The sequence below is a fragment of the Trichosurus vulpecula genome, chromosome 7, assembly GCF_011100635.1.
Source record: "Trichosurus vulpecula isolate mTriVul1 chromosome 7, mTriVul1.pri, whole genome shotgun sequence".
In the NCBI taxonomy this organism is placed as follows: domain Eukaryota; kingdom Metazoa; phylum Chordata; class Mammalia; order Diprotodontia; family Phalangeridae; genus Trichosurus; species Trichosurus vulpecula.
The window spans coordinates 209,876,078-209,892,097 of NC_050579.1; positions in this window are offsets into that span (position 1 = coordinate 209,876,078).

The following is a 16,020-nucleotide window of genomic DNA, read 5'->3' on the forward strand; positions in this document are numbered from 1 at the left end:
ATATTATAGAAGAGTCCATGACTATCCTAAAAAGGTCTTCTAGATATATTTTATTAAAGTTGATTTTTGAAGATTCATGTAAAGCAAGGCACAATAGAATTACAAGAATATGAAAATAGAGATAATAGAAAAATAAATATTTTATCAATAGATGAAGAAAAGGCCTTCATCGAAAAATTGCCAGGTTAACATGGCAAAGCATAGCAATAAATAGGCCTTTCCTTATTGTGATAAAAAATCTACCTAATACTAAGAGTTAATATTATTTGTAATGAAGAAACACTAGAAAGCTTCCCAGTAATGTAAAGGGCAAAGCAAGTCACTTATCACTCTTTATGGCTCTAGAAATGCTAGCTATACTAATAAGTTAAGAAAAAAGGTATTAAGAGACTGACTACATGGAAGCAAAGAAAAAACAAAATCATTTCCAATTGCAATTGATGTCATGTTTTACTTAGAAAATTCAAAATGCAATGAATAGCCACGACACATAGGGAACTGATACACATAAGACCAAGAACAATTTCCCAAGAGATAAACAGCTGCTGAATCAATGACATATTTAGCAGTACTAATTGCTCAGTTTTTCTAGTAAAACAACATATCTTCTTATACTGCTCCATTAAAATTGTCTAATGTTGATCTTCATTCTTAGTCCATTGAATGAATTTTATATATCTGTATGCTTGTTGTAACAACAATGCTACTTGTAGCTGCTGGTGGGGTGTAGGACCAATAACACCAGCACATAGGTTCTTCAATCTGCTTTTCTAAAGGAAAGCAACTTTAAAGGGGTCAACAATCTTACTTTAGTCAAACATATATATATATATATGTGTGTGTGTGTGTGTGTGTGTGTGTGTGTGTGTGTATGTACACAAACAGAAATTACAATCAGAAATTATATAAAAGAGTTTTTTTCTCTTTTGTAGCACTTAGGTTATCAAATGCCTTTCATGAGTCTGGCCTTTGTTTCTTTGATTAAACTTGGAGTCTTTGATGACCTGCTTACAGCAAGGGAAAACCTAGTTCACATAGGTTTGAGTCTCCTGGTTGTGACACTCTTTGACTCTGAACTGTGTATATAAACTCAGAGGTTGGTGTTTTACCTTTGGGGTTCTCACTCACTGGAAGAGAGCTGTGTGATTTGACTAGACAAGACTCTGGGTAGTCATTGTTAAGGAGCCCCCCGGATTGAAAACCCAGGTGTTGGTGCTTCCCTGGTGACTATGTACTAAGATGTTGGACAGAAAGCTAAAAGCCTGTCTACTGGTTTGTGTTATTTAATCGGTTGATATTTTCTGTTTGTAATTTCTGTTTGTGTTTGCTCAAAGTTCAGGGTGCTGACTTTCCCCCTGAACTAAGTGAATGATATAGGTATGTTTAATTAAACTGAGATTGTAAACCCCTTAAAGTTGCTTTCCTTACAAAAGCAGATCAAAGAACCCATGCTAATAGCCTTCTTGTGTGCTGTTGTTGTTTGTCTTTCACCCCCACAACAGCTGCTAGCAACATTGCTGTTACAGGTAGACATGATTATTAACTCATTTTAAAGATAAAGATACTGAACCTTAGGGAGGATAAATGTTTTACTGAGAGTAATAAAGCTAATAAGTGTCTGAATCAAAATTTGAACCCAGGTTTTCTGATTCCAAATCCAGTACTCTTTCCATTATGCTTTATAGCATAAAATAATATGAATGATTAAAAAAATGAGTTCACAGATATCTAATAATCCTAAAACCTAAACCCTAACACTGTATATATCATATTGAATCACGTTTTAGGTTTCCATTTGTATGTCTTGATAAGCTGTCTACACAAAGCTGCACCCATGCTCAGTGGTCCTGGATTTTCTAATTGTCCTTTCTGAACCCTTATCTAGCCCATTTTATAGTTGTTTGGGATGGATTTGATGATAATCATGACCTATTATGAAAGATAAGACAAAAACCTGTTTCATTAATTCTAGTTAGATGTTTGAATTGCCGTGCAGCAAATTAGGATAGGAAAATTCCTTCATACTGAATATAACCAGAGCTTTGCACATTAAAATAAAAAATAATACAGTAGAAACCAAGCTAGGTGATTGTGTGTGACAGTGGAAAAAACATTGCTTCCAGAGACAGAAGCCTCTGCCACCTTCTACTTGTGTTGCCTTGAAGAAATCACTCAACCTTTCTAGTCCTCCATTTCTTCATCTATTAAATGAGGGGTTTGTATTAGACAACCCCAGAAGTCCCTTACAAGTCTAAATCTATGCTTACATGATAAAGTCCAACAGGAACAGTGAAATTCAGTAAAGATCAGAAAAAAGGTAAGAAATAGATAAGAAAAAAAGATCCTGGCCCACATTTCCACTCCTTTCTGTATCTGTTTAACTCATTTTGTCAATTTGTTATTAGTCTTCCCTTTTCTTTCCATTTAAATTAATATTAGAACTTAATTATTTTCTACTAAGGACTATATTTAGGCTCAAAAGAAGTAGGTTTGAATCCCAGGTCTTGTGGATGCAAACTCAATTTGTGGCCTTGAGTAAGCCTCTTGACCTTGGGCTTTAGTTTCCTCTTTGGTATCATGGGAATAAAATTGCTTATATTACTTATGTCACAGAGTTCCAGGGAGGTAATGATTTATGGCTATAAAATATTACAGAAATGTGAGCTATTATTGTTCATCCCATTATTTATTTTTATAGTGTGTTCATATGCAACTTAGTACTTCAATTGTGGAATCATAGAAGTTTAGAACTATATGTGACTTTTGAGATTACCTAGTCCAAGGAAGAGGGAGGGAAGGGAATAAGAAAGATAAATGTGACATCAAGGTTTTGTCAAATCTCTTGATTCCCAGGCCAGAGTTTTCCACCCCTCCTTCTATGACAAGCAACCTCTTTGTGCTAAAAATTGTCTTGTTTTTAAATTGTTTAATGACTTATCTAACTAAATCAACTCCTTGTAAACAAGAATTAAGGCTTATTTATTTTGTATATTCATTTATTTCTTCTCCCTTTTCAATCCTTTACAATTCATATATGCCAATGTTTATTTTATTTTCATAAAACATCCTTAAAGGTCTTTTATAACAATAAAAAGTCAAATAACCGGCAATAAATATTACACACATAGGAGTACAACTCATATTACTCAAACCAAAAGTGACCTTTAGGAATTCATATTATCTGGAGTTCTGTTACACAGAATCTTCACTTTGCTTGTTTCCACATTTCAAAGTTTAACACGCTTCACTCCCAAGCAATTATTCCTTAACCTGTCACATCACAATTCAGTGAATTTTCACTGGATTCTCATGACACCTTATTCAAAGCCCTGTTATTTTTCATCAGGTAAGATAGAAATCATAATCTACTCATCCAGCATCTCCCAAACCATTCAAAAGAACACCAAAACTGCATGTATCATGAAGAGGGGATTGGTGAAACAAGTTTAGTGCTAGATAGATTTTCTTTTTAAGGCATTAGATATGAAATTGATGCAGAGATAAAAATAACTTGTTGAATACATGTGGCAATTTTAATTATTAAAATGGTTTTAGTTTCCTCAATTTTTCTCCAAAAATTTCTTGTTCTCTTTCTGCATATCAGAATCACCAGGTCAACAGTTGTCAATATATTTCAAGTGCTTATTTTATTGTGACCAAATTAACTTAAGAAATATCATCCTGGTATATTTAGTATGTGATATATTCATGTAAATTTTGGGGGTCTGTATTATCCACATTATAAATTTAATACAATTGTAAGATGTCAACTCAATATCATCTTGTTGCTAGAATTTGAATCCTGCATTAAGGATTTACTAGCTGTGATACCCTGGGCAAATCACTTAGCCTCCTTCAGCCTCAATCTCCTTAACTGTAAAATTGGGATCATAATAGCACCTGATAGCATGGTTATGAGGATTGAATGAGAATTTATGTAAATATATTTGAAAATCTTAAAGTTCTGTGGAAATGTTAGCTATTATTCTTACTCCCATCTGAGAAACTAAATCTCCATAATTTTTGATAACATGCATTCTTTAAATGTAAATACAAAAAAGAAAGATGTGAGTTAATCTGTATAAGGCTGCTACATCAACTATTTTTCATTGAATTGGCTAGGTGATCAAGGAATCAGCCTTCCCTTACCACAAAGAACTTGGGTAGGTGGGGATCACTGCTGCTGGGGAGAGAAGAGTTGCTGCTCTAGCAGCCACGCCACCCTTCCTGACATTACTCATGTATTGAAGACCCAGTTACACTCAGGTACCGAATTTGAAGGTCTTCTTAATGTTAACTAGGCATCATATGTGAAGGCAGTGACTCTCTTCTCTAGAACCATTTCCTACCGCTATTATCACTTGAGAACACAACATTTTTTCACTTTCTCTCACCACCAATGATCCAACAAGTTGAGGAGCCTAACCTCAGCCACAGAGTTGACCCATGACTCACACTGTGCTACGGTGAACTAGCTTTAAGGTGCTTGGGACTAGAGGCTTCCTTAAGCACAACAAATATTCCAATTGCCATTGGGGCCCTGCTCCATCTTGCTCTAACAACAGTATCTCTCAAGGACTAGTGAAAGGCTTCTGTAGCCTAATACATCCCAGAATTACATACCAGAATACATGCTCAGAGTTAGTGACCTCTTTCATTATACAGTGTCCATAAATGCCATTAACATCAACCATCCTATACTTTATTCTAATTAAATGATCACAGGATCATGGATTAGAGCTGGAAGGGACCTTAGAGACCATCAAATCTATCTCATTTTATAGGTGGAAAAATGCATTAAGTGTGGACTTAGAGTCAATAAAAACTGAGTTCAAATCATGCTTGACACCTAGCTTTGTGACTCTGGGCAAGTCACTAAACCTCAGCCTCAGTGTCCTTGTCTATAAAAAGAGAATATAAGTAGAACTTACCTCACAAGTTTGTTCTGAGGATCAAATGAGATAATATATGCTCATCAATTTGTAAACTTAAATGTGTTATATAAATACTAGCTATTGTTATCATAATAATTATTATTATCATTATATATCATTCTAGACAGGGGAAAATAACTGAGGCATTGAAAGGTTAAGTGATTTGTTCAGTCTAGAAGTTACTAAGTGTCTGAGGGTGGGATCCAGTGCCCTATTCACTATGTCACACTGCCTTTGACTACCCAAACAATTGGTACTTCATTTGTCTTATGGCTAGTTAATGTCTACTGAGGAGAAAAGAGTTTACCCTTGTTTTTCTTCTCATATTTTTCTTCTGATCTGTGTCAGTTCCAACTCCCATAAGGGTAGAGTACACTCATTCTCTCCTCAGCTCTGACTCAAAACCCTTGTTTTTCTTCATGACAGCACAGTTGGCACTTCCTTCCTTCTCTTCCCAGTCCATCCTACCTCCCAGACTTGAAGTGCACTTTCCATCCTCAAATTATAATGTACTGACTTATCTGTTTCTCTACAGAATCCTACCTTTTCCTTATAGACTAAAATTTCTATAGGAGCAGCAATGGCTTTATTTTTGTCTTTCTGTCTTCGCCACTGTGCCATGTACATGTCAGTAGCTTAATAAATGCCCAAGAATGAACTGAGGATTTCCACTGAGTGAGCTAATTGTTTTACTAATGACCAGTTACATTTGACACTGTATAGAAACAGCAATAATCTCTAAATTTAATGGTATTAACAATTTTATCAGCAAATATTTATCAATCACCTACTCTCCACACAAATCTACACATAATTTCCCATAAACAAACAAGATTTTGAAGATAGAAGAACAAAATAGTGGACGTAGTGATATATTTTTATTTTCTTCACTTCATAGTAGGTTGTAACACATCTACCTCTTACAATGCTTGCCAATTATCACACAGTGTTCTTCCATTTCCAAAGAACAATGAAAATGATCCACACATCTAGCTGAAAAAGTACAAAATGTCCTCAGATCAAGTCACTTGTTGAATAAAATTTGAAGCAGTGAACCAAATACACCATAAAACTCTTATCAAACATGAATTTCCTGTAGGCAGTCTTCTTTCTGCTGACTCCTTCTATTCGTATACATTTTTTTTTAAATTTTGATCCATTATGTTTGCTCATGTATTGAACACGAATTCATCAAATATCACAAAAGGCAATCATGCATTCACTGTTTTCATCTTCTTGTCCAAAAAACTCGGGCCCCAATGGCTTCCTGATCAGCTGTTTGTGATCCTGTGAGAACTAATCTGCAGGCTCATTTATTTTCTATTGCCCTGGATTTATGCTGTTTCCAGTGTCATTTCTCATGATAGATGGTCTCCAACACATATGCCACATACTCTTCTTCCCCTTTCTTTAGAGAGTGTCTTTTGTAATGTGGTTCCACAGGAAAGTTTTACACATTGTCTTTTACATATAGAAAGAGGAATATTAAGATTTTAATTTTTAGAGAATGTGATGATGTGTAATGATAGTTTCCTCAGACAAAAGTTTTTTTATGCCAGTGAAACATCAGATCTCACCTCTGTCCCAATCTTTATATTTCCATTGTAATCTAGCTCATCATAAACTGCTCTGTGTATTTTGTTATGAGCTATTCATGTAATCTGTCTATCACTGAGAGCAAGACTGTAGAGATAACTATTTGTGCTCTTACTTTATAACCATGGGTTATTGTACAGCTGCAGCAGAAACCAATCCATGCTGCTTTATAACTTTTGATCTGTTCTCCACTAATATTGTCATTTTGTCAGGATTGGTGACAAGGGGCATGCATTGCACTTATTTAAGTTGTTTCAACATGCCCTATCTGATAGACATTGTTCATCTAATATCCATTTCTTTTTATGATGGTTCATCTAATGGCATTGTACATTTTTATTTATGTTCTGGAACAGAACTTGTAAACAAGAAACATTATAAGCAAATAGTAAATCAAAGAGGTTTTCATCATCAATCAAAATGGCTTTTTTTTTTAAAAAAATAGCAAATATTGGAACAACTCTCACAAGGAAACAATGGATTGTCTGAAATTGTGTTCCTTTGGCAAACTCCTTTATTAATGTTTATTGGTTACAGATACATGAGTGCCTTGATTTCTATTCTGCATTAGATGAGTATGCCCTAGCACTTCTCAGATATGCTATATTTACTCTAGTAATGTTCCATGCATTCAATATTTTCATTAATTTTATAATTTTAAACACTTTCATTAGTCCACAAATGCAAAATGATGTTTCATATTCTTTATATTTTTCTTAAAATTATCAAACTGTACACATGTATAAGATTGAATTGCCAGGATAAAAGTCTACCTGTTTCTATTCCTAATTTTATTTTATCATCATGTTGTAAGGAAGTCAATTTATGTCTCAAAGTTAAGCTTTAAATTTAATATGGCAGGAAAATTGCAAATGTTGTCAGACTTGGTTTCCCTAATGTGTTTTCTTTTCAGAAGAGATAGTTCCTAAGGGGAAAAAATATCTGGAAATAACTATAACAAATTTAAAGGCATAAATATTCCACTAATTAGATGAATTTGTGATTTTATTTATTTGGAAGTTCAATCCAACAATACAAATGACAAGCCATCTATTTTCTCCAATAACTTCACCATGTGGGATCTACCCAGCACTCTAGCTAGCTATCCACTATCACTGCTTACCCTTGACATATAACCAACACCTGTTGTTTCAACATAATTCCGTAGCCCATGGGAAACCATCAGAGCAGAGAGGTGACAAGATCACATCTGTGGCTTAGAAAGATCCTTGTTGTTGTCTGTCCTTCATTCTCAAAGAGGATTATGATGTCAGGGAGGTGATGCCATGACGTGCAAGTGAGTTGGATTTAAGTGAGGGAGGGCTGTGCAAAGTCACCAGCCTCACTTTCTCTTCACCTGGGTCCAGTGTCAAGATATAGATCAGGATGACTGGAGATGGCTCCGGATACAGCCTTTACAAGCTAAAGTTTCAAGTCTTAATGAATAGTCTATAGTTTGGGTTATCTTTTGAATTAATTATCCATTTAATTGGTTCATTCTTAATTGTAACTATACTTTTCCTCCTTTTGACTTAAAATCTAAGGCTATTGATATAACTGAACAATGCTTTTTAACATTAAAATGTACCTTTCAGAAAACTACTTCCCATCATTAAGATTAGAACAATGGGCATGTGAGGGAAAAAATGATGGTGACGAGAGATTCATTCCTAAAGTAAAGTACTGTAACCAACCACTGTAGTAGTGAATGGTTGGAAGTGATGAATGTAAGCTCTTTTTTAAAATAAGAAACTAGTGAAACTGTGGAGGAATTATTTTGCTTAGGGAAGGCTTAGAATCATGGGAGCAACAGAATGTGGAGAACCACAATGTGGTCGAAAAAAGAACTTTTATTGCAGTAAAGTTGAAAGAAGGGACCTCACATTTTGGAAGCCCTAGCAAATTTCTTCATGAAGCATTCTCCTATATAGGAATCTCTCATTATCACGGGCTCCATCATGCTAGAGGCTTGTACAAACCAAGGAGGACAACCCTTTTTACTCAAATCACCCTGAGGTGACTCTCAGCCTAATATCTAATTTGGTGTAGTAGATTAAGCGCCTAGCTTGGAGTCAGGAAAAACTGAGTTCAAATCTGGCCTTAGATATTTACTAGCTGTGTGACCCTGGGCAAGTCAGTTAACCCTATCTGACCCTGTTTCCTCATCTCTAAATTCAGTGGGAGAAGGAAATGGTAAACCACTCCAGCATCTTTGCAAGGAAATCCCAAATGGGGTGACAAGGAGTCAGATACACCTGAAAAATGACTAAACAACAACCTTTTGAGAGTCATGTTATGATATTCCTTCATATTGAGCTTGCATTAAATAAAGTAAAATTCCTAGATCTTTTTTCAGTTGGATTGTTGTATAGATAAGCTCCCTAATCTTGTACTTTTGAAGTTGATTTTACTTAAAATATTAGATAACTAACTTTATTAGATTTCATCTTAAAAGATTTAACCAAATGTTCAAAACTATTGAGATGTCTGTCACCCAGAGTGCTAGGTATCCTTCCTAATTCTGTATCATCTGCAAATTTGATAAATATACCACCTATGCCCTTATCTAAGTGTGCTCTACAAGATATCACCCTTTAATATGATGTCAATCTATTAATCTCCTCAAATCCTCAAAACTGTACTTTTGTTTGGCCTACATAATCCACAAAAAAAGAACATGAAAAACTCTGACAAATGACTGATACAATGTAGGCAAACAACATCTGATTATTAACCTAGTCAAAACAAAGCAAGAAAAAGGAAATGAAGTTAGTCTTGAATAAATGACATTTGATGAACTCGTGTTGACTCCTTACAACCACTACTTCCCATTCTAAATGTCCAGTAAACATTCCTTTAATAGCACATTCTATAAGTTTCTCCCCCCCAGGAATTAAAGTCAAATTCAATGACCATTATTGCGGGATCTATTCTTGTCCTATTTCTGAAAATTGGGACTACTAGTGGAATATCTCTCTCATGCTCTTTTCAAAAGCTGCTAAGTACTCTTTTTCCATCTCTCTACTCAGGCTGGTTTCCAACTCCCTATTAGCCATTTTCAGTTTGTACTTTCTAGTCTATTGATTATTTTCCTTGGCAGGAAAAACTGAAACAAAGTAAGAATTAAGCATCTCAGTTTTCTCTCTACCATCCATTATTCTCATCAGCCCTGAAGAGTACATCTATCCCTTCTTCAATCTTGCTATTTCCTCAATGTAGCTAAAAACAAAACAACCCTGTTTATTGTAATTATCTTTCTTTTTCTAGCTTCAAAGCCTTCTAAACTTTAATGCTTCTAACACTATTCTTAGAGAAACATGCCTCACTTTCATTTTTGTCTTCCATTACATGTTCTTGCATCAATATTAGGAGTGTGTGTGTGTGTGTGTGTGTGTGTGTGTGTGTGTGTGTAAATCTTTTTAAACTCTAAGATGGTTGGTAAGTCCCTGGACTTGTCTTTATGTAACTTCCCTTTTCTTCTTCATTGGACACATTTTACTTTGTATATTCAGAATATCATTCATGAGAGCTTCCCAGTCCTGGTAGATTGATTTAATAATAAATTTTTGTTGACAGGAGCCTGACTATCTGTTCTCTGAAGCATTTGTAAGTGTACTCTTCCAAGATTAAGGATGTATGCCAAACTATGCCTGGCTTTCCTCTCTCATAAATTCTAAATTGATGCAACTAATTCCCTACAAAGTTCTCATCATTTCTACTTCAGCACTTGGTTCCTTCTTATTTGTGAGAATCAGTTCTAGGAAACCAAATACCTGTTTAAATTGTTTTTTTAAAAATTTTCTTATCTATATAGACGTTGTCACCCCAGCACAATAGAATAAAAGCTTCTTGAAGGTGGGGACTGCTCTGTTTTCATTTTTGAATATCTGATGCCTGCCACAGTGCCTGGGACATAGTAGGATGTACTGTCCAATAATAAACAAAATGATTATTATTATGAATGAATAAATTCTATTATCTTCCTTTAAAAAATCAGGGCATTTGGCCATCTCCAGTTCTTCAGTACCTCTTCTGTTTTGCCTGAACTTTCAAAGATCATTGACAGTGATTCAGCAATCACATCAACCATTTCTTTTTATTACCAGAGAATTTCATCTAAGCGAGGTGCCTTATCATTAAGGCAAACCAGGAAATTATTAGCTGTTCTGGTTTTGGCAAAGAGTGCTCTAGCAGATGTCCAGATAATTTTAGTCCCCAATCCTTCCTACATCTGGTCTTCATGGCAGGCTTATGATCTGTTGCCCAAACTCCTCAGCAATTTCCTCTTTCTATCCAGGATGACTATATTAGACTCTAATGAAGATAACCATTCTGTTTCTAACTCCAAATTTACCCAAATATTAGCAAAACATCCTTTCTTTCTTTGGCTGTTAGATTTCCTCACTTGAACATGTATTATTAATATGCAATGCTATTCTATTTCCCCTCTGCCTTCTTTTACCTATATTGATGAATTTGAATAAAGTATACCATTAGAGTACCCAGTCAAGTGCCCAACAAGATATCACACTGAGGTCCAATTTTCTTCTTCATTTTAGGATCTTTATTACAAAGTTTTTTATTTAAATGGAGCCCTTTTCTTGGAACAGATTTCCATTCTTATAGCTGAGTTACTGGGGAGAAATGAAATGTCTCCTCAAGCAAAGGTATGTATAATCCAAAGTTTCCCAAAATCCAGTTTGCGAATACTATGTCTAGTATTTAATTTAGCCATTTAGCAACTGAAGCAGTTGATCAAATTATGGTTTGCATTGTGCTGTCTACTTCATGTAATGTCAGTGTGGACTTGAACTAAACAATACCATGAGGTGATTATACAAATGATATATGCCATATATAAATCATCCTTTATTTTTAACGTTGTTTATTTTGTTTGCTTTTGAGGTTTATTTGTAGATGGCAACTGATTTTGCAAAGGAATGTAAAATTTGAGGGCATTACAAGGAAGGAAGGAAGGAAAGAAGGAAGGAAGGAAGGAAGGAAGGAAGGAAGGAAGGAAGGAAGGAAGGAAGGAAGGAAGGAGAGAGGTACGTAGGTAGGGAGGGAGGGAGGAAAGGCAAAGGGAGGAGGAAAGGATGAAAGAGAGGAAGAAAGGAAGGAAGAGAGGGAGGGAAGGAGAAGGAAAGAATGGAAGGAAGGATGGAAGGAAGGGAGGGGGAGGAAGGGAGGAAGAATGAATGGAAATATACAGCAGACAGGCAGGAAGACATTTCTAAGAGTCTGTAAGTTCCATGTTTTAAATAATATGCCTATATACATGCAACTTCTTTCCCAAAGTCCTTTGATATGAAACTATCTTTATATTGGTAGAGATGAATGCCCTGTGTGAGGGGTGGGGCAGGGTTGGTAAGAGTTGGAAAACTCCAGAATCCTTCAGTGCTCTCTGGGATTCTTCAAATTGCATGTCTTCTTTGGGATTCTAAAAACTTAAGTCACTTCAGGCACTTCTGCCTTGTAGCTTCGAGAGGGAAGATGAAAAAGGCCAATGCTGTTTCAGGTTGGCCTGTTTCAGCTCCTCTAGCTGTGAATTTGAATTTGACATAAATAATCCCATAGGATGATTACTTATGATGTTGGCACAATCATGCTGATGATTTTAAATGGTATTACTTATTTTGTCAAATAAAACATAATTGTTGTACAAGGAAGAACCCTGTTTTTTTTTTTTAGTCATGGGGAAAAATGCCATCCTTACCTCAGCACAAGTCAAGTCTCTCTTATAGGAGTTACCATGAAGTTTTGGGGTTTATCTTAATTGAAAAAAGGCATTGCAAAAAATTATCTGAAGCCACATGGATTTTGATTTTTGGGTGATTTCCATGGAGAAACCTGGGTGGCCAGTAAGAGACAAAAAAAACTTAGCTATAGAATTGTCTTACCCAGAGCTCTTATGCATTATCTGGTGTTCCAAAAATGTTAAGGTTCAAGTCATATGTCCTGCATATGATTTAAATATTTCTCACTTGAAATACCTTGTCAAAATATTTCTTTATACAGTAGTTTTTCATAGTGCTGCCTACTGAATCTACATTAATGTGGATTTGAAGTAAAGAATGATTAACTTTTATAGCAGGATAATCAACTGTATTATTCTAATGCTGATATTTAGATGCATTTAGTGTCAATTTGCTAATGACAAGTATGTCTCTGATGATCTGGTAAAGATGTGAGGATTTAATTGTTTTATGGTAAAGGTGTGGCCTTTGATTTGAAAAGTATCATGTTTTTATAGAGATCCAGGGTCAAGCTACAAGATAGCAGGCGTAATACAGGGCTGAATAGCACTGGATTTAGACCATGATGGGACTTCCATGGAGAAATTAGATATCCAGGAAGACAGAAATAAATAGTTTATATATATATACACACACATACACACATACACACATAGAAACATACATATATACATTGTGTGTATGTACACACATCCTATAGACAAATGCGTTTCTTGTTCTTCAGAGATCAATCCACCACTGAAGTAGTTACCATGGAGACTTGGTGTCTACCTGTAGGCACACAGGTATTATCTAGAATTGCCTAATCTCTTGAGGCTCTTGACATTGAAAGGATTTCCAATGAGTAAGCTGAGTGACCAGGAAATCAAAAAAAGGAAGGGCTCAATAATTTTCTAAACACAGGCATCCAGACACTCCCCCAAAGTTCCTTAAGTTCAAGGTTTAAGTAATATATATTTTATTTAAATTAGATATTAGTCATTGACTCCATCAAGTGTTTTTTTTTTAAATTTTCCTGACTATTGCATGCCACTTCAATGTGGATTTGAATCAAATGCTAACAAGGTATAACAATCTATTTTTTTAAATGTTGATTTTTTCCTAATACATGTAATATCTATTTGCAGATTTCAACTATACTCCTCACTGATCTGGTGAGTGCAGAATTGTTTGTCAATGAGAGGAATATAGTTATTGTCTCTGCGCCTATCTATCCTTCCTTATGTAAGTTAATATGGTGATAATGTCTATCTTCAGAGCACTCAGGCATTACTCAGAGTCCCCCAGATTCCAAGTTCTAAATAATACATATTGCATGTTATTTAGACATTTAGCCACTGAAGCAGTCTATCAAGTGATATTTTATGTTTTCTCCTGTATGCAAAGCTAGTGGATTTGAAGATTACAGTACCATAGAATAATTACCTGCAATGTCCTGTTTATTTTAACTTTATTTTCCTCTATTATTTCTGATGTCCATTTCCATGTCTAGTAGATCTCAACATTGTTGGGCATGAGGAGGAATGTAGACTTTTCCTCTTCAGAAATCACACTTTCTATAGTGAAGTAAATGTGGAGATTTAGTAACTTCCTACATTAGCAGGCATGACCAGGAGTTGCCTAAATTCACCAAATTTTTTGTCTTAAAGAGATTTCCCTTGACAAGCCTGAATGATCAGAGAGAAAGGGGAAGGAAGAATCTACTATAGATAGACAAGCATCAGTTTCCCAAGTTCCAGATTTCTGATAATGTCTTTACTGTAGACATGTATTAAATGAAGCAGTCTGTCCAGTCATGATTTATATTGTTCTATCTACAGCATCCCATATTAATATGGATTTGAGATTAATGAAAACATCCAATGATTTCTAGGGATTATGGAATAATGTGCCTTGTTTTAATTTCCAATTTTTATTTTGATTAGTGCCATAGCAATTAGAAGATTCCAAGCATAGATCAACTGATTTGGAAAGGTAGTGCCAAGTTTTTGATCACATGGACACAAAATTTTTGGCTACATGGAGCTCCAGAGATATTCCAGCTTGAGCCTCAATTGTATCCGGGATAAAAAGTGTGTACCACCATTCCCAGCTGCATGCAATGTTAATGTTAATGTACATTTAAAATAAACTATGTCATGTGATTATTATTTGTGAAGTTGGTATAATCATCCTTCCCTTTGGTGTTTGTCATTATTTGGGGTACAAAGTGGCACAGCATAATTATTGGTGATGTTGCCACAACCATCCTGTTTATTTTAAGCATTTAATATTTTGGGGGTCTTTACTGGTCTTTCGTGCTTGTGATACCTATTGTTCTCCAAAGGTGGCAACTTAGTCCTTGCTACTCCAACCCATGGAGTTGCTAAAAGGAGACTATATGTTTCAAACAATTTTCTTGAGTTCCCTTGGATTCTGATTGTGAAAGGACTTCCACAGACCATCCTGGATTGCCCGGCAGACAAAGGAGTTAGACAGTGAAGTGAATATTCACACAGTAGGAAGGCAGTACACAGAGTTCCCCAAGAACCAATTTTCAAATAAAACTTCCTGAATGTAATCTAGACATTTAGCCAATGCAGCAGTCTTTCAAGTGACATTTTGTTTTTGCTGTCTATGACATGAAATGGGTAATGTGGATTTGAGATAAACAATAACATCCATGGGGCAGCTAGGTGGCATGGTGGATAGAGAACATGGCCTAAAGTCAGAAAGACTCATCTTCCTGAGTTCTAATGAGGCTTCAGCCACTTACCAGCTATATGACCCTGGACGAGTCACTTAACCCTGTTTGTCTCAGTTTTCTTACCTGTAAAAATGGGCTGGAGAAGGAAATGGCAAACGTCTCCAGTATCTTTGCCAAGAAAAACCCAAATGTGGTTATGAAGAGTCAGACACAACTGAAAAACAATAGGGTGTAATAGCTATCTGTGATGTTGCAATAATTGGATCCTAATAATTTAAAAACCTTCAATAGGTAATTCCCTCAGTCATGATAGAATGACTGGGTTTAGAGAATGATTTTAAATTTTAAGTGTCTATTGGTGCTGCTGATTAATGTTTTAAATATATGTTTTGATGAGATTACATGCATGAGTAAGTGGTACTGGTTTAATGGGTGTTATTTGTCTAGTTATATGGTCATTGTTGGTACAAGGTTGCAGTTATTGTAATTGCTTTCCCATCATTCTATGCGTGTCATTTTATATTGCCACTAATTTGCATACCTGCTTTACTGTTTCACTTGTTATGCATTTCTTACATTGTGTGATTCCTGTATAATATTGTATTTCTATTCTATAATTCAGCACTATTGCCTTACTGAATACTATGAGTTTGGATCAATTTCTTTTATAGATAGAGATGGACTTTAATGCAATATATGGTGATATTTTGAATGTAGAAGTTAAGAGATCTTTTGATATTAGTAGTCCTGAGTATAAAAAAATAAGGATGCTAAAAATCATTGAAAAGAGGTATAAAATGACTTGAAGGATTGGAAAATAATTCATAGCAGCCTTAGAACCAATGATATCATTTAGACGGGGTTTTGTGAATTACTATACCTTTTTGATAATTCAAATATTCCTCATATCTTTTTGGTAAGAAATAGCACCTGGAGGGTAATCTTGAGACTATTTCCCACTCCCATCTACCAAACACAAAAAGAAATTCCTTTTAAGGAAAATCAGATGCTTTATTGAACTCAGAAGCTTGCTAGTTAGTAGGAGAAG